Source organism: Bos indicus, chromosome 10 (genome assembly GCF_029378745.1).
Source record: "Bos indicus isolate NIAB-ARS_2022 breed Sahiwal x Tharparkar chromosome 10, NIAB-ARS_B.indTharparkar_mat_pri_1.0, whole genome shotgun sequence".
In the NCBI taxonomy this organism is placed as follows: domain Eukaryota; kingdom Metazoa; phylum Chordata; class Mammalia; order Artiodactyla; family Bovidae; genus Bos; species Bos indicus.
This window is the reverse complement of record NC_091769.1, coordinates 100,445,372-100,471,985: the sequence shown is the minus strand read 5'-3', so window position 1 is coordinate 100,471,985 and position 26,614 is coordinate 100,445,372. Positions and strand designations below refer to the sequence as shown.

The window sequence follows — 26,614 nt, the reverse complement described above, 5'->3', positions numbered from 1 at the left end:
AGCTCTAGGACAAGAGGTCTTTTTATTGCAGCATCTCAGGATCTTAGTATAGCCCCTAATGCAGCTCTTGGCATGTGCTTAATATTTATTGAATAAATTAGTAAATGGAAGGGGACAGTGATGGGTGGATGGATGGATGGATGGATGAGTGGATGGATGGACAGATGGATGGATGGATGGATGGATAGATAGATGGCTGGCTAACTGGCTGGGGCTTTCTATGATTAAAGGTGATTTCAACTCCTCTTTGGTATCTTTAGGAAAAGCAAGTATAGGGGAGGAAGGTGGATGGATGGATGAGTGAATGGATGGATGGATGCATGATGGATGGATGAGTGGATGGATGGATGGATGGGTAGATGGATGAGTGGATAGATGGAAGGATGAGTGGATAGATAGATGAGTGGATGGATGGGTGGATGGATGGATGGGTAGACGGATGGGTGGATATGTAGTTCTAGATTGTGGCTTCATTTCCCAGGAATCTGAGCTTTGTCTCTTCAGGACTCCAGAGATGAGTGTCTAGAATCCCATCCCTCAAAATGTTATTCAAAAAGGAAAAAAATAAAAAGCAAATGAGAGCTTAATAGATCAGAGGGAAGGAAATAAAACTTTGAGCATTCGTTTATGTTGCAGAGAAAGCTGGATGAAAGAAGGCACTTGTGTGACTGCTGCTTGCCCTTCCAGTGCATCACAGCAACCTAACTGCCACATGATGCTGCTTTTCCCTGGGACCTCCTGAAATCCAAGCAGGCAGGTGAGCCCAGGAGTTTCACAACCTCACTTTTACATGCACATGGCAGACTCCAAACACTTCTACTCACTACTTGGCCCTGTAAGCTGCTACTTCGTGTATCAGTAGCAACACAAGGGAACAAGGGGAAATGGAATATAACATTGTTCTCCACTCTCTTGGATTGAATCTAGATATCTTACGCCTGTGCTGCCCATGTTTTTGGTGGCACGAGAGCTAGGGAATGGGGCATGAGAGACTCAGCAGCAGAAACATCCAGTGGGTCTTCCAAAGACTGCTCTTTGGGACAAGTTCAAGGATTCACCCATGGCTTCCCCACTCCCTGTGATGGCTGGGTCTCTGCTCTCATCTTGGTAATGCATGTTGCACTGAGGTTTTCTGTGATTGTACCAGGGGTGTGGGCTCCGTTCGGCCACCAAGGCCCATCCAAAGGTGGGCTGATGGACCCGAACAGCACGAACAAGTCTCGGGGGATCTGATAACCGCAGCCTTGCAGGACCAGTGTGTGGACCGGGGAGCATCCTTTCCTAGGGTGTGGCCCAGGACAGCTTTACTCCGTGCTCCCACGGCACCCCCGCAAGGGTCCCCAACTGATCGGTGCCCATCAGTTGTGGGCAGAAATCTTAGGGGCCAAAGGGAACCACCTGGGGCTCCCTAGAGCCGTGCCCCAGTGTCTAGCACCGTGAAGACACTTGGTGAGGAAGAAGTAATGAATGACGTTTCAGGGATGTGAATATGGGCTGAACATCAAGCAGAACGTTCTGGTCATTAGAACTGCCCGTGATGGGATGGCCTGCCTTGGGAAGCACCAGTGGGGGTCAGCAAGTCCCCGGTACACATTCTGGTTAGACTGGAGCAGCGAGAAAGCATTTAGTGACGGGGGCCTGATGCTGAGTCCAGGGGCTCAGACACACGTGGGGTGAGTCGTGGCTCCGCTACATCCAACTGTGTGGGACTTAAAGGCAGTTGGCCTCGATGACCTCATCTGTGAAATGGAGGTAATAACCCACTCTCAGTTCTCTTAAAGCAGCAGCTGAGACAAGGGCATGAGCCCAAGGCATTTGTTTGGGAGGTGATCCAGGAAGTCCAAGGGAAGCAGCAGTGAGAGGCAGACAAAGGAGTGGGTGAAGTCTAGCAAGGGCGCCTTAGTAAGCCCTGCCTGGCCACTGGGGCTCACTCCTGTCGGGGAGCCTCCACAGAGCCCAGTGGAATGCCCTTCTCTGAAGGATGAAAGTGATGTCCAGCGGCTTGAAGCAGTTCTTCAGTTCCCGGCCAGAGATGGAGGTCAGGCTGCAGCCGTGAGCATGCTGAATCCCAACCCCAGGACCAGTGGTCAGGGACAAGGCCCCCGCAGCTCTGCCGAAGGTGAATTCCCATGAAGAAATGGGGAGCAGTGCTTGTCAGGAGGAAAGAGAGTTCATGTGGATAGACAGATGCGCGGACTCAGAGTGTCGCCCACGTGGCGTTTTGAATCACTTTTACGGGCCATTCTTCTGGGTTTCCTTTGCCCAATCATCTTGCTTTCCCTGGTTCTGAGTCTGTATTTGGGTCTCCCCATTAGCTCAGTGGCAAAGAATCTGCCTGCCAACGCAGGAGACGCAGGGGATGCAGGAGATGTAGGCCTGATCCCCGGGTCTGGAAGATCCCCAAAAGGAAACGGCAACCACCTCCAGTGTTCTATACCCTGGAGGATCCCACAGACAGAGGAGCGTGGTGGGCTACAGTCCCAAAGTCACAGAGTCAGACGCGACTGAGGGACGGAGCACTCACACACGAGTCTGTGTTTGGGTTATCCCACGGGTGCGGGCGTACCTCTTAGCCAAGACGGATTCTAGTGAAGAGGCCTGTAGGGAGCTGCATCACTTATTCTGAGGGGTCGCGCCCTCCCTTCTGAACTCCAAGGCGCCTTCCTGTGCACCTTAGTTGGGAAGGTCTCCCATACCTCGAGAATGAGAGAATCGTGGTCTCTTATCTGGGTGGGGCTCAGCTCTTCCTGGTCTTCATCCTGGAATTTCCGCCCATGGGGACACACCCCAGCTGTTCAGCCTGGAGCCCATCTGTCTCTCGCCTCTAAAGGCCCGCCGTCTCTCCACCACTGCCCATCGCCAGCCTTCCGGGCAAACCCACCTGCTCTTCAGGGCAGATCCAGCTTCCTCTCTCCCCAAATCAGAAGCCACTGGAAGTGGGGAGCGGTGCCTCCAGCCACAGCTGCGGTCAGAGGTGGACAAATGTTTCCAAAGTTACAGGATGGAATAGGAGCTCCATGAGAGAGGGACTTGTCAAGACAGTGGTCACTCAATAAATGTATTTTGAATTAATGCATATTATAGGGTTAAAGAAAATAATACTCTAAAATGTTCAACGCTCTACCCAATAGTAACGTGCTACACTCAGTTGCTATTACTGTTATCACTGATTTCTTTTTCTTAATAGACAGTGGTACTTTCCAAGAGGAATGGAAACCATTTGGGGTGATGCTGTAACCTTTGGGCTTGTGTGTTTGCTTGGAGGACTCTCTGTTTTGGAGAAGATGGAAATGGTTCTGACCTACAGAGTGAAAGCTTTGCAGGGATCCGGGAACAGTGGAGTTTCCCAGATGGCTTTTAGTGAAGTCACTTCCTTTAATACCCGCTGACATGCGGCCTAATGGTTTTCTGAGTTAAACTGACAGTTTTAAAGCTGGAACAATAGGGCTTGTGCCAGGGAGAATTACCTGGTGACTCCCAGATGTCCAAAGTGTGGTCTAACTGGATGGATGATTTTAAAAAAAAATACAAAAAGTTGTGCACTCTCTCACCATTGAGCTCAAACCCTACCCCAAGGTGCAAAAAATCAAGAAGCTGAAGCATTCTTATCCTGTGAATCCACGCTCTGAACTGTCTGAAGCTGCTTCAGCCATGCTAACCATCATGTGCCTCCCGGATGAAGGCGGAGCCCCACGGCAGGAGGAGACGAAGAAACAAGCAGGTGGGGTTTCTCGTTTTCCTGCCAGAGAAGCCCTGTTCTGCAGGGCTGCTTTTGAAAGCTGTGGTCTTGACCCGGATCTGTTCCCTAAAGGAAATCTTTTCTCCACCCTGAACAAAGTTGGCCTCAGGGAAGAAGGCAGGTGAGGTGCCCTGGATGACTGGTGTGCCCGGGATACCATGGAGAGAAAAAAACAGAAAGGGTACTTTAGAAGGAGCTCAGGGGGACTTCCTGCCGGCACCTTGGCATGGTTCCCTGCAGCTTCCTGGGGACTGACCGTGGGCCGTGACAAAGAGCCGAGTCCTCAGCCCTGGCCCCCAGGGGACTCGTCCCTGCAGCTTTAGAATCCCCAGCGGCAGACCCCTCCTGCAGGGATGGCAGCTTGGGTCTGAGCCCTCCTGGCCTCTACACTGAGGTTTCTCCCATCGCCCAGCTAGCGTTTTCACACTGCACGTGTTCGCACCCTATTGAAGACTGAAGTTCTCATTTTCAGGCATTTGATGTTCTCCTGGCCTGGGAAGATGGGTTCCAGAAGCCAGCTGTCTTTTTTTTTTGTCTCCTGTGGTCTAAGGTGTCCAACCTCCTCTTCCTCCAAACAAATGCTCCTGGATCACACTGCAAAGAGCAGCAGAAGAAAGAGTTTTAAAAATACATTGGCTTGAGCTGCCCTGTCGATACTAATGCATTCAGGAAGCTGAAGGTGGCTCCCAGGACAGCTATGTCAGGTCTGGCATTCAGATATTTAGTGGCCAAGTAATTACTGTAATAATTAATTTCCGTTGCTTAATCCAGCAATCAGGCATGTCGCTTTACACATGGGAAAATGTTGTCCCTGTAGGGGAGCGTGTGTGTGTGAAATACAGAGCAGCAATTGTTACTTTGTTAAGATCTGGAGATCTGTTTATGGAATAAATAAGATGCTTTTAGATGGGTTTTGCAGTCATAGGTTTGGGAGAAAAGCAGGAAAGTAAATAGAGAGAGGAAGACGTCCCGGGGCTTGCCTGGTGGTCCAGCAGCTAAGATTCCATGCTCCCAAAGCAGGGGACCGGGGTTCAATTCCTGGTCAGGGAGCCAGATCCCGCAGGCTGCAACCGAAAAAAAAAAAAAAAAACCCAGATCCCACACCTGGTGCAGTCAAAACAAATAACAAATATTAAAAAAATTAAATGTCCCAAATTTCAAATGCTGCCCTTGTGAGAATATCTGCAAATTAGTGTGTTAGTCACTCAGTCGTGTCTGACTCTTTGCGACCCCATGGATTGTATCCTGCTAGGCTCCACCATCCATGGGATTCTCCAGGCAAGAACACTGGAGTGGGTAGCCATTACCTTCTGCAGGGAATCTTCCCAACCCACGGATCAAACCCCCGTCTCCTGCACTGCAGGCAGATTCTTTAGGTTTGGCCAAAAGTAACGCTTTGCAGCTTTGGAAATAGCAATGTGAAATGAATTAAGCTTTCCAAATCCTGCCCTGGGCTTTCCTGATCCATGATGCTCCACGGAAATATTCTGCAGGACACAGATGTCATTTTAACTTTTCTAAGGCCGCACATTTTAAAAGTACAAAGAGATAATGAAATTATTTTAAAAATGAAGTTCACTTAATGTACTAGATCTGAAATATTATGGCCTTAAAATCAATAGAACAAAATATTACTGGGACAGTTTGCATTTTTTTTTCATATAGACTTTGAAACCTGATGTGGTTTTTTCACTTGTAGCATATTCCAGTTTAGTTCAAAATTTGGTTTCAGTCTCAATGGTCACATTTAAAATGCCCAGCAGCCACATGTGACCTGCGGCCTCTCTGCTGGCCAACACGGAGATCCAGGGTGCTGGTCAGAGGCTCTTCTATGAAGCCACTGCTGATACAGAAATGTATAGCTGACAGTGTTGTTTCAGGGGTCAAAGACGATGTGATTCAATTCAAGTGGTTCCTGGACACTTTGACAGACTGAGGTGGAGACTGGCATTTCTTTCTCAGCTTTGAGCCTCCCCTTGACGTCTCGTGTCTGTTTTCATCCTCCCCGGGGGGGAGTCCATTTCGAGGACCCAGGCATACTGAATGCCTCATCCCACACCATGGGAGCGGGTAGAGAAAAAGAATTCAGGTTGACTCTGAACTCAAGGGATTTGCCATCAGGAAGAAGAGGCTGTATCAAAACAAAAGGATGGACAAGTCCCATCAGACAGTACAGAGTCTGAGGTCAGGTGAAATGTGCTTAAACGCCAGAGTGAAAGGTGCATGGGGTAGAGAGGGTGGCCGCACTCACCGGGACGATTTCTAGGGGAGGGCAGGGTCCTTCAAGGCTGACTAGGGTTCCCGCGGACCCAGAAGAAGGACGTGTGGGGAAGGGGAAAGGTGCTGTGGAGACGCAGAGAGCACCCCCGCTCCACGCTCACAAAGCCGGGGCTCAGTCTGCACCTGCCTGGCCCTGCTCAGTTCAGCTCAGTTCAGTGCAGTCGCTCAGTCGTGTCCGACTCTGCGACCGCATGGACAGCAGCACGCCAGGCCTCCCTGTCCATCACCTGCTCCCGGAGTTCACTCACACTCATGTCCATTGAGTCGGCGATGCCATCCGACCATCTCACCCTCTGCCATCTGCTCTGTTTGAGGTCAGCCCAGAATTGCTGTGCCTATCGGCCAACCAGCTTTGCCTTCTTCTCTGAAATTCTCCATTTCCCTTTTTGCCCTCTGTTTCAGACTTCCCTTTCTTCGCCCGCTATGTAGCCATGAGTGCAGCAGACTAGCTCCCCATCTTCTGGGGGGACTGTACTTCTTGCCCCCATGTAGCTGGGTGGGGCCGTGTGACCAGCTGTGGCCAGTGACCCGAGAGCAAAAGCGGAGGGGCTCGCTCCCAGGCCAAAGCTCTCAACTGCCGGCGCGAGGCCTCCAGAATGCCCTTCACAGAGATGGCCTGAGACGGCTGCTTCATCAGCAACCACAGGGATTCAGCCTCTGTGCTGACTTCGAACAGGCCTGTTCCGGGAGGCAGGACTGTATTGTGGGGGGTTTCAATTCTGTCCCATAGATGTTGAAGCTAAAGCTCCAATCCTTTGGCCACTTGATGCAAAGAGTCAACTCATTGGAAAAGCCCCTGATGCTGGGAAAGATTGAAGGCGGGAGGAGAAGAGGGCAACAGGGGATGAGATGGTTGGATGGCATCACCGACTCGAAGAACATGAGTTTGAGTAGGCTCCAGGAGATGGTGAGGGACAGGGAAGCCTGGCGGGCTGCAGTCCATGGGGTCGGACACAACTGAGCGACTGAACAAGAACCACTGAGAGAGGTTGGGGTGCAGGGATTGGTCAGAGGGGCCAGGAGGGCAATGTCTAAGTATACATCAAAAACCTTGGGATGCCTTGCTCTCTGCTGAGGGAAATCCCTTCCACGGTCACCTAAGACCTTAGGAGGTTCCTTCCAGGAATCGGAGGCTGGGGATGAAGACAGACCCAGGTCCGGTGCCCAGCCCATTGTCCAGCCCCTCCCACGGGAGCCAGGCAGGGTCAGCACCCAGTGATGGGTGCCTGGGGTGGGCAGGAGGACAAGACCCCAGATCTGTCTCAGAGAATGAGAAGGAAGAGGACGGGCTCAGACATTGGTGCTGAAGGGAGTGGAGGACGTGGAGCCAACGTGGTTTCCCTGGACCACCGTCCAGAAGGTCCCTCTTCCTCCGTGGGGCTGCAGCCACGCTCCTTCCCAAGCCCTACCCTCCCCGCTCACCCCTCCCAGACCGTCCTTAGTCACCTCCAAGGTGAGGGACGGGTCTCCCACGTTCAGTCCGTCATTTAACACACAGGCGTTGAAGACCTCAGTGGGCTTGGCTTCAGGATACGGAAGTGTGCCGATGTACTTCTTTCCCTGAGGAATTCCATCTGGTGGGGGAGAGAGATGTGCTCTAAGCGCTGGGAAAGACCTCCGAAGGGGGTTGCTGGGAACACAGAGAAGCACAGAGCAGTCAGGGAGGGCTTCCTGGGGGAGGTGAGGCAGCAGCGGTCAGGCAGAGTTAAGGGAGGGGCCATCCAGGCACAGCCAGCAAGGAGGACACAGGAGACAGGGCAGAGCTGGGCCATTCGGAGAAGGCTAAGTGTCTGGGCAAGACCGGCCCAGAAGGCCCTGTGGGCGAGCAGTAAGATATTAGGCTGGAATGGAGGGGGCAGGACCTGGTCACCAAGGGCCCGGTAACCATGGCAATGGGATGCACACAGGCCAGCCAGGAGCTGCTGCAGAGATTCAAGCAAAGGAACATCTTGATCACATTCGTGTGCAGTTGGAAGAGGGTGGGGGGAAGAGTTATTTTGTGACCTGGCAGATAGGAAGTGACCTTTGCTGAGGGTTTATTTGTGTGTTTTGTGTGTTTATTTGTGTTCAGCAAAACTCGCCCTGGCACAGATGGTGGGGAAAGACGAGCCCTGAGCAGAGGGCAGAAGGCGGGAGGAGGACGGGAGATGACAGAAGACTTTTGACAAGCTGCAGGCACTTGGTTTGCTCTGGGTGAGGGGCCGGGGATCGGTGGCAGGGGTGGGATGGTGGAGAGAAAGACCCCATGAAATGGAGGAGTCAGAGGCAGAGAGGGAGGAGCTGGGACAGAAACTCTCCAGGCAGAGGGAAGGCAGCGAGGAGGAGGCGCAGAAACAGGGACCAGCCTGGACTCGGGATGGCTGAGGCTCTTCTGCAAGTGGTGCGCTGTGTGCTGGTCTCTCAGGCGTGTCTGACGCTTTGCGACCCCGTGGACTGTATGTAGCCCATCAGGCTCCTCTGCCTGGGATTCTCCAGGCAGGAGTACTGGAGTGGGGGTGCCATGCCCTCCTCCAGGGGATCTTCCCAACCCAGGGAGTGAACACTTGCGTCTCCTGCATTGGCAGGTGGGTTCTTTACCGCCAGCGCCATCTGCAAGGAAGGATGTTTAATTTTATTTTATTTAGCGTGTAAGTCAGTGGTCCCCAGTCAGGGGCCGGTCTCACAGAAGGCAATTCTTCCACGGACCGGGGTTGGGAGGTGTGGGGGTGCAGGCGGGGATGGTTTCCAGAGGATTGAAGCACACTACGGCTACTGTGCACGTCATTCCTGTTACTGTTACACTGTCATACATGATGAAGTGATTACACAGCTCACCATAATGCAGAATCAGTGGAAGCTCTGAGCTTGCTTTCCTGCAACTAGATGGTCCCATCTGGGGGCGATGGGAGAGGGACGGGGAGCGGCTGTAAACAGATGGAGCTTCACCCACTCGCCTCCTGCTGTGCAGCCTGTCTCCTAACAGGCCGCAGATGACCAGTGGCCCGGAGGTTGGGGACCGCTGGTTTACACCATTAGCAGCACTGGGCTTCAGGGTCCTCCTACCCCAACCCCGTCGCCCACCAATCCTCATCAAAATGACTTCTCTGTGGATGTGGGTCACAAACACAGGTCCAAAGAGGACCCAGAGAAGGCAAGAGAAGCGAGAAACGGGGGCAGAAGGAGACACGGATAAAGACAGGCCCCCCACGGAGGATTACTAGAGACCCCGGCGGGCGGAAGGGTCTCATCATGTGAGCCAAATTTATTTATTTATTTATAACATTTTTGGCCACACCCCATGGCATGTGGGACCTCAGTTCCCTGACCAGGGGTCGAACCTGGGCCCTCTGCAATGGAAGGCGGAGTCTTAACGACTGGACTGCTAAGGAAGTCCCCAAATTTCTTTAATGTAATAAAGAAAATGATGACCAAGGTGATAGCCGCTTGGGCTATAACAATAATTTGAATAAGAAAATACAGGTAAAACATTATCTGTATTTTCTTTAAAACACCTCAGTACAGACTTAAGAGGTTTATGTATATGCAGTTTAACTTCAACTGATGACCAAGGTGGAGGGAGGGAGGTAGTAAACATGGGAAAGACCCCAGGTTTCAAATGTCGCTTCCTAAATCTTCCCCGGAATTTAATTAAGAAATATGAAAAGTACATCTTTTGGCTAAGCGAGCAGTGTCCATGAAACGTTCATGGCTAGAAAGATACATACAAGCGAGTCTTCATGTTCTCAAGAAAGCAGCGTTAGAATCTATAGCTTTGGGTCCAGAAACTTGGTCTTGTCCTCTCCTCGCCCCATCCCCAGTACTCTTAGAGGATTCTGTCACCTCATTCGGTAAAACAGTTAGTTCTGCCATGAGAATATTACTGCATTCGCCTCAGAGGAACCCAAGGTAATTAGGGTAGCTAACCGACAGCTCCTTCCTTCCACCCCAGAATACAGGGCTTAAAGGATAAGACTACTCTCTCAAATAACCACCTCTATCTAGATGGAAGATCAAGTTGATTCAGGGATGCGGGTTCCTTCCTGGTACTTCCTTCTTGGTACTGTTTCATCCCCTAGAGTATTGCCTTCTCAGGCCAGAGCTGAGTTGTGGGATCTCCTTGTTTCTCCATTTTTCTTTCCCTTCCTACAGAAAGGGAAAAGAAGGAAATCTGGGTGCATTCGGTCACGCTGGTTGACTTCTAACTTGGAGTAGAAGTCTTCGATTGTTGTTTCGGTTGGATGAGTTGGGCTGTCTCTCAGAAGACAGCCTGGGGGTGGATCACCTCCCTTATGATCATTGGCTCAGACTTTGTCATGAACCCCACCACCACCCCGGGGTGGAGGAAGACTGGAGAGAAGTGAGGTCCCAGGTTCAACAGCATCCACGTACATTCAGGTCCGTTACCGCAAAAGAAGGGAGAGTGGGCTTCGGTCTCTGCCATAGAGCTCTTCCTCAGGGTTCTCACTGAAGGGTGTAAAAGGGCAGAGGGTCGGACTTCACAGGGTCAGGCAGCATCTAGACTCGGTGCCTGTGACGCACGCATCTGCCTCTTTGAGACCCGGTGGACATAGCCCGCCAGGCTCCTCTGTCCATGAAATTTTCCAGGCAAGGATACCAGAGTGGGATGCCATTTCCTACTCCAGGGGCTCTTCCCAGACCCAGGGACTGAACCCACATCTCCTGAGTCCCCTGCCTTGGCAAGTGGATTATTTCACCACTGGGCCACCTGGGAAGCCCTAATGTCTGTAGGTGTGGTGGGATTTGGTCTCAGAACTGCTTTCATTATAATTTACTTGATGGCGAGGTTGTGGATAAGAGCCGGCTGCTCTGAGCATGGGGTGACCAGCATCACTTGGCAGCTTGTTAGCAGTGTGGGAGTGGGGGTCCCACCCCTGAGCTGCTAAGTCAGAAACAGCCCTTTGACTACATTGCCAAGTGATTCCTGGAGAAGCAGAGTCTCCCCGCACCTTTACTTGATCTTGACTTTGGCCTCTTACACGGACAGTTTTCCATTGATTTTTCCAGCTGGAAGAGTCCAGGCAGCACCCATGACTGTTTTTCAGACTGTAACTGAGGACCTACTAGTGAGCAGTGACATCATTTTAGCAGATCCTACCAGTATTGAAAGAAAGGCAGGAAAGACAAAATAAAAAAAGAAAGAGCGTCACACTAGTTGAAGATGAGCATTGTTTTCAGTTACAGATACTTGGAGATGTGTCAGGGTAGGTCACTGCCAAAAACTACAGAGTCATTTGAAAGTCACAGATGTAGGAGGCAGGGGTGTGGGGCAGGGAGTTCACAGACAGTGGCAAACAGTCCTGGGGTTGAATACCACCTCTGAACAGCCTGACTTTGGTCAGTATTGAACCTCATTTCCTCGTATGTGAAATGGACTTCCCAGGTGGCTTTGGTGATAAAGAACTCGCCTGCCAACGCAGGAGACATAGGAGACACGAGTTCGATCCCTGGGTTGGGAAGATCCCCTGGAGAAGGGCAGGACAACCCACTCCAGTATTCCTGCCTGGAGAATCCCACGGACAGAGGGGCCTGGTGAGCTACAGTCCATGGGGTCACAAAGAGTCAGACACGACTGAGCGACTGAGCGACTAAGCACAGCAAAGGGCATCAATTTCAGCCTCTCGGGTTGCGGGCTCACCACGCAAGGGCTGGGCATGAATCCCTTGCGGGTCTCTCTCTCCCCTTAGAGGTATCCTCTTTCTTTTAGGAGCAGAGTGGCTCGCCTGGAGCCTCAATGAGTCAGGATCCCTAACTCTCTGGGTCTCAGTTTCCCTGTTTGTAAAGGAAGGCACCTTAGCCTGGAAGGTGCTCTGTGCTGGGGTCCGTCAGGGAATGCGTCCACAAGGCAGGTGCACGTGGCGTGCGTGCGTGCGTGCGTGTGTGTGTGCGTGCGTGTGTGTGTGTGTGTGTGGAAGGACCCTCCTCCGGCCTCAGGGCCCTGCGGGCGCCGAGCTGGCGGACCCCACCCCGGGGCGGGGACGAGCGGGCCTCCCCGGGGGCCCCGGGCGCGTCCGGCGGGCGGAGCGGCAGCGCCACCGTGTGGCCGCGCGGCGTCATGGCGCCGAGCCTCGCCGGGGGGGGCGCTCGCCGAGCCCACCCACCCCGGCCACCCTGGCCCGGTCCCGCCGCCCCTCTGCAGAGTCGTCCGCGCCGCCTTCAGAGTGTCCGGAGCGGGTGGCGCGCCGTCCCTGCGCTCGCAAGGTGGGGCGGGCGCGTTCCCCCTGGGGTCCCCACCTGGGAGAGGATGAGGATCCCGGCCAGAGGCCCGCATCCAGCCCCGTGTCTCCTGGTAGGAGGGCGCTGGTCTTGTAAGGCGGGGGGTCCAGGCTTCCCGGCCCAGCCGCGCCTCTGGCTTTTCCCTTCTCTGTGGATCGAACCACCGCTCCCAGGGTTCGGGCTCTGCGTTTCCTCTTGGGTCCCGCAGGGGAAGGCGGAGCCGTGGGCAGCTCCCCGCCAGGGTGTCCAGATGCACTTGGCTCGGGGAGTGCAGCCTAGAGGGTCCCGAGCTGCGGGAAGCCCAGCCTCTCCTCAGGCAGCAGAGGCGCCCAGGGGCCCTGATTCCAGGAATGATGGCCGCCCCCCCCTCCCCACCTCGCCGCCCCCGCCACCCCCGCTCCCCATGCTCTCCAGACCCCGGAGTTTTCAGGTGCTTTGGCCTCTGAGGTCAGAGATGATGCAAGAAGACAAGAATTCAGAGACACCCCAGGCTCCCCGCCACTGTGGGAATGCACCCTCCTTCCAAGCCCACGTTAGCTGCTGCTGCTGCTAACTTGCTTCAGTCGTGTCCGACTCTGTGCGACCCCACAGACGGCAACCCACCACGCTCCTCTGTCCCTGGGATTCTCCAAGCAAGAATAATGGAGTGGGTTGCCATTTCCTTCTCCAATGCATGAAAGTGATAAGTGAAAGTGAAGTCGCTCAGTCCTGTCCGACTCTTAGCTACCCCATGGACTGCAGCCCACCAGGCTCCTCCATCCATGGGATTTGCCAGGCAAGAGTACTGGAGTGGGTTATCATTGCCTTCTCCAAGCTCACGTTAAGCTCTTACTTACTGACGGTCACCCTGGGCCTAGCCCTTGTGCTAAATTCCCCTCAGAAAGGAATCTTTTGGGCATTTAACAAAGTATAGCTGAGAAAGATGAGGCCAAAAGACAGTAGGTCATTTGCCCAAGGTCACCCTGTTAATAAGCCTTCCCAGGTGTCACCAGTGGTAAAGAACCCGCCCGCCAAAGGAGACATAAGAGATGCGGGTTCGATCCCTTGATTGGAAAGACCCGCTGGAGAAGGACATGGCAACGCACGCTAGTATTCTTGCCTGGAGAATCCCATGGACAGAGGAGCCTGGAGGGCTACAGTCAATAGGGTGGCACGCACCCTGTTAGTAAGTAACAGACAAAACCCCAGGTCGGTCGTCTTTCTCCCAAGCCCATCACCATTCGAAGGACATCTTTTGCTTCTGTACTCCTGGCCTAAGCGGGGGTGAGGAGCTCTTTACTGAGCCGAATCAGGGAAACCCAGGAGCTGGGAAGAGAGCTCACATCTACTCTTCCAAGAGAAAGGTCTTGGTGAGGGATGGGCCTTGGCACCACGCCCCTTGCAGGAGCACCCACCCCCCACCCACCACTGCCTCATCTGCAAGATGGAAACCCAGGAGGGGGCTTGTTGCCCGTCTTCTCTCCTACAGCTGTCTGTCTTGACCATTCCAACTCCCGCACGTGAAGGAACAGGAGAGAGAAGTGCCCACTGAAACCTGAGGTTAATCACCTGGCCTGTTGGAGGGATTCTGGAGGTTACTCTTGGGGGTAGTGGTCGTGATTAACTCTGGACTTGGTGCAAGTTAAGTATTTACAGCTTTCTGAGTCTGCTGTCCCTTGTGACTACTACTAACAACTACTGCTTTTAAGGCACTTGTCAAATTTAAACAGAATCTGTGAATTATCACAGTGCTCACAAAACATCATAAGTGGTATTATTAGCCTCGTTGTCCATAGGAGGGAATTGAGGCTGGAGAAGTCAGATATCGTGCCTAGGACTTTCCTGGTGACTCCGCAGTAAAAGAATCTGGCTGCAAGACAGGAGAACCAGGTTCGATCCCTGGGCTGGGGAGATCCCCTGGAGAAAGAAACGGCAACCCACCCCCGTATTCTCGCCTGGAGAATCCCATGGACAGAGGGGTCTGGTGGGCTACAGTCCACGGGGTCACAAAGAGTCAGACGCAACTGAGCGACAAAACAACAAGCAACAGCAAAAGGCCCCAGAGACAACAGGCGGCAGAGTCAGACCTCGTTCCCAACCCTCCCAGCTCCAGGCGCCCCTCCACCCACCGCGCTGCGTGGAGACACCCAGAGCCTCGCTAGGGCTTTTCCGAAGCCAGAGAAAGCAAAGCTGTGCCCTCAAGGAAACAACAGCTTTTGTAACCGTTCTGTCAGAGTCCTTAGAGTTTTGTTCATCCCGTTCACGAGAGAGAGAAAGGAACCTTAAAAATGAATTCTCCCTTGTGCCTCTTCCTGAGACTTCCTTGTGGAAGAAAGACACTCTCTCTTCTTGAAAGTCGTATCTTTTCATCCTGTGTGACGTAAGACAGAGATCAATGCAAAGTCTCCACCCTCCCAAACACTTCAGTCTTTTTTTCTGCATGGAGCTATATTGCTGTCTTGATTAAAAAGATACCCACCCTTTCCTAGCTTTGTAAACAACATCAAATAAACCAAAATGTCAGTGTATCTCTGTGTACTCCACCAGGAACAGTTAGGTTGGGCAGCAGACTGTACTTTCTAAAAGTGATCACCCCAATGCATCCCATCACCGTGGTCTTCAAACGAAACTGGGATGCTCCCCTTGAACCTGGGGGACCTGGGCTAACTTATCTGTCTGCCCTCCCCTTGACCCTGAGTGGACTGCTGTGGTTACCTTGACCTGTTAGTTATGGCAGAAGTGATGGTATCCATCTTTTGAGGCTGGACCAGAAAACTGCCGTGCGAGTCTGCCTGGTTCCATTAGGACACTCGTTTCTGGAATTTGCTGCCTGTAGCCCCAGCTTTCCAGTCCCCACCCCGCCCCCCGCTGATGGAGCAAAGATAAGCTGACCCTACCAAACTCTGCCCAAACTGAAGATTCATGAGCAGAATAGGCGATTATTGTAGTTGAAAGCCATCCGCCAGGGAGGTTTGTTACACAGCGATACATGCCTGGCCTGAGTCCTCCACCCGTTTCGCCCTGTTGGGAACTGTTCTGCAGTGGACTTCTTTAGACCGGTCGCCTTCTGCGCATGCCTGAAGCTTTCCCCAGGGAGACATCTAGAAGCGGCATTGCTGGGCTCTGGTGTGTGTCGTTAATGGAATCACACATGGAATGAAAGTGTGAAACCACACAGGGGAGTGACCCACTGGAGTATGAGCCCTGACACGTGCGTTTTCTCGTGGTAACACAGTGCCTAACTTCAGCTTCCATTGCTGAGGCGTCCACTCTGACAAAGGTGATCTTGAGTAAACACATGGCCAGATAAAGAGTCAGCCTGCCTACCCTTCCTGAAGGTCTTTAGTTGACTTAGGTTTCTTTTTGTCGATGCTGATAACTCACCACTTGGGCAATTTGTTTTCTCTCTTCCTGTGTTTCAAATGGGCTTCTCAGGTGGCAGAGTGGTAAAGAATTCGTCTGCCAAAGCAGGAGACGTGAGTTCGATCCCTGGGTCAGGAAGACCCCCTTCTCCTTTGGAAGGAGGGAATGGCAACGCACTCTAGCATTCTTGCCTGGGAAAGCCCATAGATAGAAGGGCCTGGTGGGCTACAGTCCATGGGGTCACAGAGTCAAACACGACTAAGCGACGGAGTATGCATGCACGTGCCTTGAATTCCTGTCCTTGTGTTCTAAATTCACCAATGAAGAGTGGCCCTGTAAACCCCAGGCCCCATCTTTGGCCCCATTATAAGCAGAACTCCAGCCTGTCACCCTCTCTCTACCTGTGACTTCTCTGTGTGGACCCAGGTGTGCTGTGTAATTTCCGAGTCCTATAAATAGCAAACTGATTTTTTCTAAAATTTCCTGATGGTTATTCAGTTCAGTTCAGTCACTCAGTCATATCCAACTCTTTGTGACCCCACGGACTGCAGCATGCCACGGCTCCCTGTCCATCACCAGCTCCCGGAGCTTGCTCAAACTCATGTCCATTGAGTCAGTGATGTCATCCAGCCATCTCACCCTCTGTTGTCTCCTTCTCCTTCCACCTTCAGTCTTTCCCAGCATCAGGGTCTTTTTCAATGAGTCAGTTTTTCCCTTAGGTAGCCAAAGTATTGGTTGTTATTGAAGGGCAGCTTGCAATTATAATAAAAACCTCAAGGGCCTGTCTCACCATGGCATTTGTTATCGATAGGCTGAGATTGGCATGAAGCATGCACATGAAGGGTGAGTGGGAAGCTCTGACAGTGTCCAGGGAGGAAGAAGTTTTTCTCTACAATACGAGGTTCTTCCGGCTTGTCTAAGAGCTAAGTTGACTTGAGACTTATTGACAAGATAAAATCAAACAATGGCTTTGTTTCAAAAAGTCAAAAATCAAACAACATGTATACATAGGCGAGACCTGGCAAACTGAGTAATCACTAAAATGGCTCAAGCCCTCACGTTCCACTAAAGATAACAGAGGATATGGGGAGTGTCTGGGACTCCGAAGGGGAAGAAGGCAACTCACAGGGAGACAGGGACACAAACGCTGAGGAGCTAAGAGTTTGCTGGGTCACGCGAGGCAGTGGGCACAGAGCGGGCTCTGGTCTCTCAGAGTGCTCCCCACTATGCCTGACCTATATTTTTTGCAGATTTCTCTGTCTACATTCTTTTAGGCAGTTAGGGGAAGGTCAGAGTTTTTTTCTGAGTCTTTTGGGCCTTAAAAATAACCAAATTAATTCTTGTGCCAAAGAGACTCATTTTGGGGTGGCAAACCGCACATCAGGGACCTCCAACCTGTCTGGCCCCAGGGACCGTTTCCGTGGCAGACAATTCTCCCACGGCCGGGAGGTGGGCGTGGTTTCAGGATTCAAGCACACTGCAGTTATTTCACACTTTATTTCTATTGTTATAACATCAACTCCACCTCAGATCACCAGGCATTCGACCCCAGAGGTTGGGGACCCCTGTCCTACAGTAGAATCTCTAATATTTCACTTCTTTAAAAAAGAAAAGAAAAAAAAACCCCTGAAGGTCTGATGCAAATACTGTAATGCTAACATCTCTTAAATCTGGATGTGCGGATGTATGGGCATTGCTATTTAATTTCTTTCTTTTTATTTCTTATATGTGCTATATATTGATATTAAGTTATTTATAACTGTGTGAATATTTTATTATTAAAAATCTCAACTCTGATCTCACGGCATCTTTGTCCCTTGTGATTTTCTGTTTCATTTGTTTGATCACATCCCTAATTGATGAAATGAAGACCTTTGGCCTTTGAGGGATGGATGGTTCAATTCAAATACCACACACACACCCGACCCCCCTCCCTCCTGGCCACACTCACAGCCTCTCTGTTTAGGAAACAGTCAGCCTCCTTTAGCTTCCCTGCCCTCACAGGAGGTCCTCCTTCTGGAATAATAAACCCAGAGATTTCGCTTCACAGATTATCCTCACAGGCCTCATTCGATGCGCACGGGCTCCCTGTAACAGCAATAAGAGTACCAGTTACTGGGTGACTAAAATGTCCCGGGTACTGTGTCAAAGGCTTTATGTATGTCTTTTTAAAAATAAGCTCTGTTGTGTCTCTTTTTTGAGAGCCCAAAAAAAGCTGGGGCGGGGGGAACTTCCCTGGTGTTCCAGAGATTAAGAATCCACCTTCCAATGCAGGGGAGGAGAGTTCGATCCCTGGTCGGAGAACTAAGATCCCACATGCTGAGGGGCAACTGAGCCAGTGCGTCACAAACATGCACGTTCCTGCATGCTGCAACAAAGACCCAGCACAGCCAAAAACAAAGATAAAACAAAAAACCACTTTGCGTCAAACATCGTGCGTGCATGCTAAGTCGCTTCAGTCTCGCGACCCTACAGACCGTAGCCCACGAGGCTCCTCTGTCTGTGAAACATCGTGCGTGCATGCTAAGTCGCTTCAGTCGTGTCCGACTCTTTGCAACCCTACGGACTGTAGCCCACCAGGCTCCTCTGTCTGTGGAAGTCTCCTGGCAAGAATACTGGTAGTGAGCTGCCATGCCCTCCTCCAGGGGATCTTCCCAACCCAGAGACTGAACCCGTATCCCTTCTGTCTCCCACGTTGGTAGGCGGGCTCTTTATCACCAGTGCCCATTTCCTTTCTTCTTGACTCGGGCATTGCCACATGGGCTGGAGAAAAGGCAGCCATCCTCTGACGATGAGGCATCAGGGCTGAGGGGGGAACCCCACCCTGCTGCAGAGAGCAGAAAGGACAGAGGAGGCTTGTGCTGGGCCAAGAGCCAGGGCGGGGACCACTGCCTGTGGGCGGCGTTGTTATTTCCTGAATCTTGACCGCAGGGCTAGAGTCGAGCCCAGACCTGTTCAGAGCCCACACCTTCCGCCTTTAGACTGCCCTGCCTCCGGGGAGGAATCTGTTCTTTTTATTCTCAAAGTGCAGAAGAAGGTTCTGAGAGTCTCTCTCCCTGCCTGCCTGATGAATTATTCATCCTCCGAGAGCCACAGGAATTTCACTCTGTCTGGGCAGCTCTCCTCCGGTCCGTGCGGCCCACACCGCACCATCACAGAAGGACGTCTGTATCCTGGCTTCAGCGATGCTGGTCAGTGAGTGCCTTAGAGGCAGAGACTGGCTTCTGCACATTTACATTCCCACCACCTAGCACAGCACCTGACTCATTCTGGGTGCCTCCTCTTTCCAGAAATGAATATTGATTTGCACCTGCCTTGTTCAGTCCCCAAGTGGCACACACGGCCAGCAACTCCGGTGAGCCACTCATTCCTGCTGTGCGCACAGGGCAAGGTTTGTGCAAAATGGCTCCCAGCCGCTGCACACAAACCACAAACCCTCACTCATCTTTACCAAAGAAATCCAGCCCAAATGCTTGCCCAGCATGAGAAACAGACGATGGATACCCTGAAAGCTCCCTGATAACAACAGTAGAATAAGCATGCATGTGTTTGGGCATTTAGCATGTGCCGGGACTGTGCTAAGTGATATACTTGGGTTTATTTTTTGCAAACAAAACAAAACTGCTACTTTTCTTTGTTCAGTGAGCTCTGGGTTTTATGTCAGTGAATGTCCAAATCAGAATTTTCAGGGGAGGTTTGGAGGAGAGAATAGGAAGTCTTAACTCAAAAGCTTTGTCATGTTGTCATCACAGCTAAGACAGCTCCCGGAGGGGCAGCTTCTCTGAGCTGAGGGTGGCATCTGTCACTTCCTGGGGGGTAAGCGTGGCACTGACGTTTTATGATGCCAGCACGCCACGCTTTGTCAGAATTTCTCTTCAAACAGCATCAGGCAGCGCTCTGTGGCGTGATCTGCACTGTGACATCAGTTCAGTTCAGTCGATCAGTCGTGTCCAACTCTTTGCGACCCCACGGACTGCAGCATGCCAGGCCTCCCTGTCCATCACCAACTCCCGGAGTTCACCCAAACTCACGTCCATCCAACCATCTCATCCTCTGTCGTCCCCTTCCCCTCTTGCCCTCAATCTTTCCCAGCATCAGAGTCTTTTCCAATGAGTCACTTCTTCACATGAGGTGGCCAAAGTATTGGAGTTTCAGCTTCAACCTCAGTCCTTGCGATGAACACCCAGGACTGATCTCCTTTAGGATTGACTGGTTGGATCTCCTTGCAGCCCAAGGGACTCTCAAGATTCTTCTCCAACACCACAGCTCAAAAGCATCCATTCTTCGGCGCTCGGGTACTGACGAAGTATCTTGCATCAGCCTTACTTTTCTCGCTGAGTTTGGAAGGAAGGTTGGCAAGGCTCTCTTTCTTCTCTTCCGACCCCAGGAGGAGTCCCTCATTCACACCCCTCTGCCGTGCTGTGCGCAGGAAGCTGCGGGTCCCGGGGGGGGGGGGGTTTGCAGGGACGCCAGTAGGCCCGGCGCTCCGGGTCTCAGGGTCCTTCTGGTCTACATGTGGGGTCATAGTCTCCTCTGCTGCTCAGAACGTCCATACACTAGGGCGTGTGGTGTGGACAAGCCAAGTCTCACGACGGACAATTTTGCCTAAAGAGTTCATTCTTGGGTAGGTTGATAAGGAGCCTGGGGCCCTCAAGGAGGAGAAAAGGACAAACGTTTTTTCTACATTGCTTTCTCTTAGGCGATGTAACAATGTATCTTGCTCGAGGACAAGTTTCTCCTTAACAAGAACCTTCCGACTATTCTTGTTATCTGAAGACCTATGGAGTGTTAAGACCTTCCTGTTGTCAGTTCTAATCTTGTTAATTTAAGATGCATGTTGTGGGAGTCGGGTAAAAGTATATGAGGCCTTGATAAGCTAGTGAGTGGGGGCACTCTCCGACCCCCTTCTGCCGTCTGTGTCAGAAGCTTCGTCTGTCCCTTTTTCACTTTAATAAAACTCTGCTACACAAAACCTCTTGAGGGATCAAGCCTGGTCCCTGGTCCTGAAGCTGAATATTCTTCAGAGATCATGAATCCAACATCCTTCACGTAAGCTATCATTGCTAAATGGCAGAGATTACTCGTAAACTGCATTCATCAAGTCTTTGCTACACGACAAAGATTTTACCTGGTTCTCTGGAGGTTTCAAGAGAAATTTAAGGCTTGGTCTCTGCCCTCAAAGAGCTGACTGAGTAGGTAAAATGAAAACCTATGAAAAACTCACAAAACAGATGAGTTGAGAGCATGTCTTATACCCAGGCTCAAATGCCGATGAGTAGAAATTAAGGCTGAAAAAGGATGAAAAAAAAATCCCATTCTAACCCCACCTCTCTCTCCAGAGGGCAAAAAAAAGAATCTGATCTGATTGTTATGAAATTCAACTTTTGATATTCCAGGCCCTCAAATCACCCACAGTTGCGGGAATGAGCCCTCAAACATCAGAAATGCAAAGACATCCCCTGTTCTGGTTGGAAAGACACAATATCATCAAGGAGGCAATAGTCTGCCAAGTAATCTACAGATTCAGCACAATCCCTGTCCCAATCCTAGCTACGCTTTCTGTAGATTGTGACAAGCTGATCCCAAAATTTGAAAGGCAAGGAACCTAAGCCCCTAGAAGACAGTTCAAGTAGGGGCCAAGTGGAAGACCAGCTGGAGCCAAGGGCTAATGAGAAAGGATTCCTCGTCTGCTCTGAGATGTCTCAAAACCATCAGCTAGGCTAAGGCGTTCCTTGCTTGGACCTGGTACTAAGGCTAGTGAAGTGGTCCAAAGAGCCATCTATCACCAAGCGAAACAATGGAGGGAGCTCTAGAAACCGCCTTCGTCTCCACAGGATTGTTGCCGTTGTCCAGTCGCCCAGTCGTGCCCCACTCTTTGCGACCCTTGGACTGCAGCACGCCAGGCTTCCCTGTCCCTCACCATCTCCCGGAGTTTGCTCAAGTTCATGTTCATTGCATCAGTGATGCTGTCCAACCATCTCATCCTCTGATGCTCTCTTCTCCTTCTGCCCTCAATCTTTCCCAGAATTGCAGTGATGCTGTCCAACCATCTCATCCTCTGATGCTCTCTTCTCCTTCTGCCCTCAGTCTTTCCCAGAATCGGGGACTTTCCCAGTGAGTTGTCTGTTCGAATCAGGTGACCAAAATACTGGAGCTTCACCTTCAGCATCAGTCCTTCCAATGAAGGGTTAATCTACAGAATTCACATTTGATAAAATCCAACATGCTCTGATGATAAAAATGCTAACATAAAGAACCAAAAATGCACAAACAAACAACCGAGGAACAGAAGGGAACTTCCTCAACCTGATAAAGGACATCTGTAAAAGAAACAAGCTAATGATATGAGTGACTGCTTTTCCCTTTAAGCTCAGAAGCAAGAAAAGGACGTTCATTCTGCCACTTGTATCAGCACTGTGGTACAGACTCTAGTGAGGACAATTAGGGAAGGAAAAGATATAAAAGGCATCCGTATTAGAAAGGAAGAAGATGCATAGGACATGATCTCCTGTACAGAAAATCCTAAGGAATCAACTAAAAAAATGATTAGAGTTAATAAATAAGTTCAGCAGTCTTGCAGAGCACAATATCAGTGCACAAAAATCAATTGTATTTCTGTACACTAGCAATAAACACTCCAAAAATGAAATTAAGAAAACAATTTCACTTATAATAACATCAAAAAGAATAATATACTTAGGAATAAGTATATTCCTAAAAAAGTGCAACTTTCTTACTCTCCAAACAAACAAAATCATTGCTAAAAGAAGACCTAAATAAATGGGAAGACAGCCCATGTTCTTGTTGCAAAGACATAATCTTGTTAAGATGGCAAGAGTCCCCAGTCCCAGGCAAGAATACTGGAGTGGGGTGTGATTTCCTACTCCAAGGGATCTCCCCAACCCCGGGATCAAACCCGCGTCTCTGGCATCTCCTGCCTTAGCAGGCGGATTCTTCACCACCAGCGCCACCTATGGGCTTCCCTGTGGCTCAGCTGGTAAAGAATCCGCCTGCAATGCAGGAGACCTGGGTTCAATCCCTGGGTCAAGAAGGGAATGGCAACCCACTCCAGTGTTCTGGCCTGGAGAATCCCACGGACAGAGGAGCCTGGCGGGCTACAGTCCATGGGGTCACAGGGAGTCGGACACGACGGAAGGACTAAGCACCAACAGCAGGCCACCTCGGAAGCCCAGAGTCCCCAGAGCCACCCAGATTCAGTACACTCCCGACCCCAGCGACGCTTTCTGTAGATTTTGACAAACTGATCTTAAAATTTATATGGAAAAGTAAGGGAAACAAATCAGCCAAAACAGTCGTGAAAAAGAACAGAAGTGGAAGATTCACATTTTTTATTCCAAACTTACAATAAGCTCGAATAATCAGACAGTGGGGTCCTGGCAGGAGGATAGACGTATAAACCAGTGGAATGGAGCTGGGAGGCTAAAATAAACCCTCACAGGCAAGATCAGCTGACTTCAAAGAAAAGTGTGGAGGCAATTCAATGGAGAGGGTAGTCTTTTCAACAAACGGTGCTCAGACAAAGAGATATCCCCATGCAACAAACAGAAAAAAAAAGACGAAATGGACTTCATCAAAAGTTAAACTTTTTGCAGCAAAGGACATCATCAAGAAAATAAAAAGACAATCCACAGAATGGGAGAAAAAATTTGGAACCACATATCTGGAAGGGGACTTGTATTTCAAATAAATAACTCTTACAACCCAATAATAAAAGGAAATCCAATTTCAAAATGGGCAAAAGATCTGAATAAACAATTTCTACAAGTTGTACAAATGGCCAATAAGCAAAGATGCTTACCATCATTAGTCATTAGGGAAATGCAAATCGAAACCACTATGACATACCACTTCACACTCACTGGGCTGGCTAGAATAAAAAAGACAGATAATAACAAGTCTTGGCAAAGATGTGGAGAAACTGGAGTCTTCATACAGTACTGGTGGGAAGATAAAATGTTGCAGCCCCTTGGGAAGACAGTCTGGCAACTCATAAGAGTTACCTTATGATTGATTCAACAATGCCAGTTCTACCTAGGTACCCAAGAGAAATGAAAACACAGGTCTGCATAAAATGTTACACATGAATGTTCATAGCAATATTAATCATATAAAACCCCCCAAATAGAAGTAACCATCAACTGCTATAGAATATGTAGTATGTATATGTAGGATATATATGTAGGATATACAAAATGTAGTATATTCATAAAATGGAACATCACTGGGCAATGGAAAGGAATGAAGGACTGAGGCATGCTGCAACCTAGACGGACCTTGAAATCACCATGCTAAGCGAAAACAGCCAATTATAAAGGACCGCTTCATGACTCCATTTGTAGTTCCAGAACAGGCAAATCTTTAGAGGCAGTGAGATGAAGGAACGAGAACTAAAGAGCACAGTTCTTCTTGGGGTGATAAAAAGCTCTTTTTGTAGTGATGGTTGCATAATCTGTGACTATACTAAGAACCATTGAACTGTTTGATTTAAATTGGTGATCTGTAGCGGCTCAGTGGTAAAGAATCTGTCTGCAATGCGGGAGACCCGGGTTCCATCCCTGGGTCGGAAAGATCCCCTGGAGGAGGGCATGGCAACCCACTCCAGTATTCTTGCCTGGAGAATCCCCATGGATGGAGGAGCCTGGTGGGCTACAGTCCATGGGGTCGCAAAGAGCTGGACACGACTGAGTGACTAACCCTTTCCCTTTCATAGTATGTGAATAAAGCTTCTAGTGTTAATAAGGCTGTTGAAAAAATTCACTGATATCCCAGGCGTTTTTGGAAACGAAAGAAGTATAATAGCAAATAAGTATCACACTAATCAGAAGACACAGTATGATTTCAGAAATGTTGCAAAGTGCCATCTTTGAATTGAAAAAAGTTAGTTTTATACTCATTTTGTAGCTGAGGAAATTGTCTTAGAGCGTTTCAGAACTTGCTCGTGGTTATCTAGTTAGTAAATATAGAAACCGGGACTTGGGTGAGTGAATTCTTCATCTCAGATTTAGTCTAAAGAGACTGCACAGCGTTTATCTTTTTAAACATTTGGTGGAGTGCCATTTTGGATTGGACGGTGGATACAGGGAGTGAGGAGATGCTGTCTCCCTTTGGCACCTGGCCACACTTCTGCCCGCCTTGGCACTGTGTCCAGGGTGGGCACAAAATGTGGTGAAGAGAGGTCGCATCCCAGGGAGGTGCAGGCTCAGATGACTCACGCCTGGCCTCGGGGGCCTGGGAAGCTCTGAGCCCACCCCCAGGCCTGGGGCCGGGCGGGTTTGCCTTCCGGGGGCTGCGGCTTTCCTCCTGACCGTCTTTTGTATTTGCTTCCCCTCTGACTGCGGGTTCGCTGTGTTCCAGTGGCTCACTGTGAGCAGAGAACGGCGGGTTTTGTTTGAGTTGCAGCAAGCCGGTTGGTTCAGTATCATAGTCAAGAGGCCCCGGGTTTCTAATAGACTTTTCTCTTTTTAATTTAAAGAGGTTCTCAATGTACCCCCAAGGTTAATTAAACCATGCGATGCCTTGTCTGTTAACTTTATGTTTTACAAACTAGAAACCCAGGCACTACAGGCCACGTGCCTTATTCTGGGAGACGTGCAGCCATGCGCTCTCGAGACTCTGCACTATTAACCCTGCAGAGCTAAGCTCTGTAGATTCCAGGGGCTCCCAGTCTTCCAGCTCCTTCTACCCTGTGACTGTGAAGTCAGGACCATCCCCAAGCAGGGTATCTGCCTGAGAATCACCATCGATGACATTCTTGTTTTCATTCTGATTCTCACTTCAATCCTGTGCTTACAATGCTGTTCCTATCTCTCAGATGAGGAAACTGAGGTTCAGAGTGCTCCTGTGGCTTGTCCAAGGTTGCATAAGCAGGGTTTGTATCCTATGGAGGGTAGCCTCCAGGCTGAGACTCTTTTCCTGGATCCCTGCCCAGCTTTGGTTTGTGGCCAGGACGCATTACTGATGTTCCCCTATTCCCATCCTCAGCAACCCCCCCCTACCTCCCCATTTGTCAGCTGGTGAAAATAATTGGTGTTGGAGAAGACTCTTGAGAGTCCCTTGGACTGCAAGGAGATCCAACCAGTCCATTCTAAAAGAGATCAGCCCTGGGATTTCTTTGGAAGGAGTGAGGCTAAAGCTGAAACTCCAGTACTTTGGCCACCTCATGTGAAGATTTGACTCATTGGAAAAGACCCTGATGCTGGGAGGGATTGGGGGCAGGAGGAGAAGGGGACGACAGAGGATGAGATGGCTGGATGGCATCACCGACTCGATGGATGTGAGTTTGGGTGAACTCGGGGAGTTGGTGATGGACAGGGAGGCCTGGCGTGCTGTGATTCATGGGGTCTCAAAGAGTCAGACACGACTGAGCTACTGAACTGAACTGAAAATAATTTGGCTGCAAAGGACACAGGAGAAAGGAGACGAGAATGGCAATGCAGGCCTGTGAGGCGTGTGGGGACCAGAAAGGCAGGTCTTGGCCTTGGTGATGGGGGTGTGGGAGTTGTGGGGCAAGACCAAAATATGCAAGTGCCGCGGGCAGGCTGAAACAATTGCCGACGCTCCCACACCCGCGGTCTCGCTCGCTTTTTCATTAACTGTCTTTTTTTTTTATTGAAAAGTAATAAATGTTCATGGTTAAAAAAAAAATCAAATCTACTTCTACTTCATACCTCCAACCTCCCAGTCACCCTCCAAGGAAGGACAAACTGTCTCTTTTCTCCTTCAGGGATATTCAGATATTCTAGAGACACACATGCATTTCTCCCTTTCATTTTCACAGAGAGGAACATAATCCACACAACGTCTTGTACCTGATTTTGTCCTGAAGACTCTTCCGCACCAGCTCACATAGGTCTGTCTCATCCTCTTCCTTCTCTCTCACGACTCACAGATTCCATGCTACGGACGGTCCTTCATTTATCCAGCGAGGCCCTATTGCTGGGGTCACTTGGGGCTGAGGCTGTTACACACAGTACCAGGGAAAGAATCCTTGCCCATTCATTTTCAAGTATATCTCTACAG

At 50.4% G+C, this 26,614-nt stretch overlaps 1 long non-coding RNA gene across 1 annotated transcript in view; it reads left to right on the top strand.

Annotated features, from left to right (window-relative positions):
* The first annotated feature begins 460 nt into the window (after nt 1-460).
* Nucleotides 461-26,614, top strand: part of LOC139185422 (uncharacterized) — a 78,933-nt gene continuing 52,779 nt past the window's right edge. The window contains exon 1 of the long non-coding RNA XR_011569051.1: nt 461-757. This is a non-coding gene — a long non-coding RNA (uncharacterized lncRNA). The remainder of the gene's footprint in view (nt 758-26,614) is intronic.